Source organism: Pipra filicauda, unplaced genomic scaffold (assembly GCF_003945595.2).
Source record: "Pipra filicauda isolate LSUMZ 115617 unplaced genomic scaffold, ASM394559v2 scaffold209_size2725305_pilon, whole genome shotgun sequence".
Lineage (NCBI taxonomy): Eukaryota > Metazoa > Chordata > Aves > Passeriformes > Pipridae > Pipra > Pipra filicauda.
In genome coordinates this window covers 1,791,569-1,797,704 of record NW_024104320.1, presented here as the reverse complement: position 1 = coordinate 1,797,704, position 6,136 = coordinate 1,791,569, and the positions used below count along the sequence as shown (strand labels likewise).

The 6,136-nt window shown below is 42.8% G+C and overlaps 1 long non-coding RNA gene across 2 annotated transcripts; it reads left to right on the top strand.

Moving 5' to 3' along the window:
- The first annotated feature begins 375 nt into the window (after positions 1–375).
- On the top strand, positions 376–4,994 carry LOC114002885. 2 transcript variants are annotated; one of them, XR_003546038.2, is made up of 3 exons: positions 376–482; positions 1,739–1,962; positions 4,621–4,994. It is a non-coding gene; the product is annotated as an uncharacterized LOC114002885 (long non-coding RNA). The 2 variants fall into 2 exon arrangements; XR_005563419.1 differs by lacking the exon at positions 376–482 and adding an exon at positions 565–716.
- Positions 4,995–6,136: the final 1,142 nt, after the last annotated feature.

Below are 6,136 nucleotides of genomic sequence, written 5' to 3'. Positions count from 1 at the left end.
CAAAGGTTGGACTTGATCTTGGAGGACTTTTCCAACCTTTGTGATTCTATGTCTCAAGGTTTTTTTGTGTGTCTGTAGTATTGCTCCACTCAGTCAGAGCTTTTGAAGGCCAGCAGCAGCAAAAAGCCACACTGAGGCTGAGTTGGAGTGCCACCATGAAGATGTGACTTGGACTTCTGTGATGAAGGGAAGACCCCCAGGACTGCCACCACCCTCTCTGAGCATTCGCAGCCTCCTCACCCTCCCATGAGCCTGGCCAGCAGTAGGGACCCAGATCTATTCACAGGCAGGACCTGTTGGCTTTTTCAGCTCCACTGCATCCGCCTGAAGATGAGCTGATGCACAGGATGGATCCAGGCAGGAGCACAGTGCTCTGCCCTCTGCACCAACCCTTTGTGACATCTCATGGGCATCACGGAGATGGGAGATTCCAGCTTCACCGATACTGCAGAGAAGCTCCTGGCAAAGGGGAATCTTGTCAGGTGAGGTTTACTTTGATTGTGGATGAGGACGAAATGTCCTGAGCTTACCCATGCACATCTCCACCCTCCCTGACCTGTGCTCCTCCTGGGTAACTGGTGCCTACACTGGGTCCTTCCCAAAAGGGCATGGCAGAGCAGCGGCGCTGCCATGGGGAAAGGGCTGCAGACAGAACCTACACAGGGATGCATAGCACCCCGCAGCAGCTTTAAGTGCATTGGCCCAGTAGCGTAGAGGTAAGAGGATGACCAATGTCCCATCATGTAGGATAACTCAGTAATGACCTTTATCCTGAGATGTACAAGCTCTGGGAAGCAGCCAAATGCAGATGACATCACTCATTCGGAAACTAGACACAAACAGAAGATACCATCTGAACTTGATAATGTTAATGATTTTCTACTCTAGAATTCCCAACATCTAATTCTGGGTTTTCTCCAGGGTATTTGATTATAACAGAGATTCTTAGAAAGGTTAAAATATGTTTTTTACCCTGGAGAACTTATAAGGCAGGGAAAGGACCAAAATAGGATATGGATATCACCAAAGGGGAGGTGGGAAGGACTGCTGGAGGAAACCATCATTCTTTCAGTAAGTTTTTGTAGGTGAAAGAGCTGGAAAAAAACAGAGTGGCTGTCCAGACTTTTTCAAGAAGTTGACACATCTTTAAAGGATGACTTTCATGAATACTTTCTTGCCTGTGACATTTCCATCATCTCCAGACAGATTGTTTTAAATCTAATCCTTGAACCACTGCACTATTGATCGCAGGCAGCCCCAGAGAAAGTAATTGGATCTCTTTTATTCTTCTCACAGTTTCCTCTCCTCCTCTTACACCTAAAAAAGCCTCTCCTCTGATTTCCCTCCAGCTTATCTCCATGTCCATCTGATCCTTCAGGTGACAGTACTCCTCACAGGAGGAGAGGAAACATTACAATCCAGAAGCTTCAGTATTTCCTTCTTCCCTCTAGATGGTGCCGTGGGCTTTCTCTGGATTAATGCAACTTCCTAAGGTCGAGGTTTTGGTGGAGAGGGATTCTGCAGGTAGACCTCAGTGGCTACTCTGGCAGGGGCTGTGCTGCCTTATAGTCAAGAGACAATATGGGAAGAGGAAACATAGCATTCTTCTTTTTTTTTTTTTATTTAGTGATTGCAGTCTGGGATAGAAGAATGCCCTTCTTTGTTGTAATGTCTTTGATAACGTTCCTTCTTTTTTTGTTGTATTTCACTTTTTCACCATCCTTTCTTTATTGCCCAGAGTGACCCCTTTCAGTGGAATATAAAACAAATCATACAAGAGCATTAAACAGACCTTTGAGACGCAGGGAGCAGGAGTTATCTGTAGGTAATGCTGTCTGAACTAATCAAAGACGTACAGTGAAAGGAATGAAAGAAGGATGGTTCCTCCTAAAGTACATATCTGAAATAGAGCAGCACTGGCACCACAAGCAAAGCCCCATTTCCCTCCACAGACTGGAACAGGTGAGATGAATAACATTCAAAACTTCCAAAGCAACTAAACAGCACTTTTTTTGCATTAAGTACCAGGCACAACATAGGCAAAAAACAGACAGAAAAGGATAGCATTGTTTTGTTGTGGTAAACCTGTAAGGACATTGTATTCACAACCCACAGGAGTAGTAGGTTCATTATAGTAATGAAAAGATTCATTTTGAGAATGACCTGGATATGGCTCAAGTGTGGCCCAGAGTCCAGTTTCAGTGGTTGAGGTTTTCTTTGCTGGCCTAAAGAGTAACTCCAATGAGACCCACAGGCTCAACATTTGAATCCGCACGTTTATCCCTGTGCAGACTTGTTCTGCTTTGACACATTATTACATCCGGAGGAGAAGATGACAGAGAATCAGGTTTGACATCTGCAGGGTTTTGGGTCTGGGCATTACAGTGAGTAGGAGGGAGGGACCAGAGCTGTGGGAAGAGAGCATGAGAAATCTGTCCAGGGCTGCCAGGCAGGCCTGGGGTGGCAGTTGCAACGGTTCCCACTAAGAGGTGCACTTTGCCATCACATTTATTCCTCTCCCTTCCTTCTATAGGTGTCATGAGACAATAAAAATAAATGTATCTTTCCAAAAAAGATTCTGTAACTGTAGCTTTGCACTGACAAATTGCAGCTGCAGTTTTAATACGGAGGCACGTTTTTCCCTGGTCCTTTTTTTTCCCCCCTGGGAAATGCACAAATTGCTATTTTCTATGTCATTCTGCAGCAATGTCATCTGCAACTTTTCTCCTTTATTATAAGAGGGGGAGTAGGAGGAAATTGCTTGTCACCCAGTGGCGATATGCAGCTTTTATTTACATGGGAAAGCAATAAAATTGATCGTTTCTGGGATGAATATAAGTCACTTGGCTGGAGTTCAAGGTAAAAAGGCATGTGGGCAACCCTGTTTTCTAATCCATAAAGGAGGGGACCACTAGGCACAGGTCTGGTCTCTGCCTTGGGCAGGTCACTTACCTATATTTTATTTTAACCACATGAAAACAAAGCTTTAACATGAATTCGTTTCATAGAAGTCTTGTGATATTTAACTAGATGGTCTTATAAAACTCTAGAGAGTTCTGAGCAAGAGAGTTGACACATCTTCATTTGATGGGCAAGTATTAAATAGATATCCAGAGACAGCTGATAGAGCTCTGCAAAGGGTCCTGACACATATTGGTTTTAAAACCATGTTGAAAAAGCAATGGCAGTAAGCACAGAAACGGGCCATGGATTGAAGGATTTGGAAAAACACCTTACACAGGGAATCCTTTAAGAACTTTGACTGCAACTATATGATCTTTAAGGTCCCTTCCAACCCAAACCATTGTATAACTCCATGAATTCATTTTGTGTGAAGTGTTGGAGAGTGTCTGAGAGTACCAACCCATTTATGAGTAAATATCAGAAAATACTGACAAGCTTTCAGAGCTCTTAAGAAGGCCATATTAAGAACGAGAACTAAACAACCTGTTCTCCTCAACCTAGGCTGCTTTAAGAAAGGGCAGTTTAAAAGTAAACAAACTGACAGTCAGTTCTCCATCTCCTAGGAATACATTCTGCTGTGGGACACAGTGGGATAAAGAGAAATTCAAGTTATCCAGTAACTATCCTCAGTGGCAAGTCAATTTTCAGTTACATGGTACTGTGTAAGGGATGGCTGGTAGAAATCACTAAACCTGCACAATCAGTCACTTCAGTAATCAACTGGAAACTTGGAAAATCAAGTTGAGCCACAGCAAGATGAAAGCATTTTCCTTCCCACATAGTGACCCAGTAATGAGAGACCAGGGCTGCTTTGCTGACAAGAATGTTAAATGCTGCGATTTTTGAGTGAGACAAATCTTGTGGGGAGAGTTAAGATCTCTGTCCACAAACTCTGTCCTGGTCACATACTTAGATCATGACCACTAAAACAACTCTGTCCTTGGATAATTCAAAGACCATTTTCACTTCATTCAGTCTCTTTTTCCTCCAAGTTAGATATTTATTTACACAAACTCCTCAGAAACAACAGGTTGAGTGGGTTTTTTCCATGGTGATGTGAACTCCAAAATATACTCACATGGGTTAACATTACTCTGGCAAATGCCATCCCATTCCCTCTGACCATATCCACCATATGCAGTGTGAGGCCAGGCTGGATCAAGAGCACCCCAGCCCAGCTGCTGTGCCCAAGGAAGATGCCTGAACAACTGCTTTGCAGGCAATTCACCTTTTTCTGAAGTAGACAAGTCCTAAAGAGTTGGTGTGACTCAGGGTTTGGAAGTGTCTGGGTCCAACCTCATTTTCCCAGTGTGTTTTCAGGCACTAGGATGAATAGCTTAGCTGCACTGTTTTGTCCCACCAAGATGTGACATTAGATATGTGTATTCCACTCTGAGTACCCCCTGCACTTAACCTCATGGAAGGCATTAAACTCCTTGTGCTGGTCATCCTCCCCTCTCCAGCTTACCCAAACTCAGTTTGAAAATGTGACTTATTGCAGTCAAGCTCCTTATAAGGAGAAAGATGCACCAAGCATGCCCTGTCAAAACCAGAGCATTCACATTTGTCAGTGGATGTCAGAAGAATAGACAGGCTAGCAAAATACACAACTGAATGTAGCTACTATATTTTCTGAGGGACTATTTCTTTCTGCAGAACCCATAAAATGTGCACTGCAGCTGTAGCAGAGCTCCTGAGAGACAAATGGCATCTCAGAGCATAACTCCATGCAGCAGCACTGACGGGAAAGCAAGTTCAAAGGCATCCAGCTCTCTCCAGAGAACACAGCTATGTGAGACCCTGCTGGATAGATGACTGGGTACCTGTTTTAGCACCAAAGTATTATAAAGAGCTTGTTCTGCCTCCAGGCAGTAATTTGCTGAAGCACACAAGACACATTTCCCACTGGCAGGATGAAAAGAAAACTTTCACCCCATTTTTTTTTTGCAAAACACTGCATGATGTCATCTCTGAAAAGAGCTCTATTGTACATGTGGGCCATGGCAAATATGGATGGAAGAGAACTAAAATGACAGCTTGTAGTGCTTGTATAAACACACATTAACCCTGCAGGTCCAAGGTTTCAGTTAACACCAAAGCCTGGGTTATACCAGATGCCTTGAACTGAAATCCATAGGTATTGTGCAGCTTTCTTGTGGTGTTTTCTTAGCACAAAACTGGTGAAGTGTCTTGTCTATTTTTGCTTGCTTTATGAGAAGACTGGGAGTTCAGGAAAAAATCCAATTTTTGCCATTCACAGACAGACAGTGTGATGTGCTGGCTTCCCATTTGTTTAGATAGGTGAATATTTTTAATCTAGATTGTTACTTGGAAAGCAAATTAGATTTTTCCCAGGCTAATTCTTCTCTCATTTCCTCCAATTTTACACCAGTGACATTAACACTGTTAGCTTTTGATTTACACTGGTATGAGGGAGAGAAAAATGGGCCCTTGAAGAGATGCCTTTAATTCAAAGCAGCTGGGCAGAAAAAAGGTGGTGTGGGACAATTCTGTTCTCCAGGAAAATGAGAGCTGACATAGCCATTAGCTGTCCCTAAAGATACCTGTTTTAATGCATTGCTTTAGAAACATAGCTAGTCATTCTTGCTGTATCTAAACCCTACCATGAATGAGTGGCTTTCTTAAATCACTAAGTTAGTGGAAAGCCCAAGGCAGGCTGGAAGAAGCTCACATCTAACTGGAATTGACTCATTTTTAATCTTACCCACTTCTCAGTGCCAAGCTTGGATCACCAAACAGGGGAATATGTTTATTATTAAACTACAGAACTACACAAACTAACAATTAAAATCATGGTTGTTACTCTATATAAGCTGGGGAACAGTTTCTTATATATTCTGTCAGAGCCACAGCCTTCCCAGTCTGGTAACTTGCTGAAAATTGCTTTTAGCTCTTAATAAGACCTGGGGGAATGGAGTAATTTGCTGTGTTGATTAACATGCATTAAGTAGAAGGACAATAATTCTTTTGCAATAGAAGTTCTGATTTAGCTGATAAGAGCACGATCAAGTAGGTATTCAGCTCTGTTTGAATCTGTAAATCAGGTTTATATCCTCCTCTTTCATGGCCACTTTGGATGTTCAATACCTTTGACTGTGAAATCACACTCATTTAAATGCCTGCATATGGGACTCAGTGCCTGCTTCTAAGC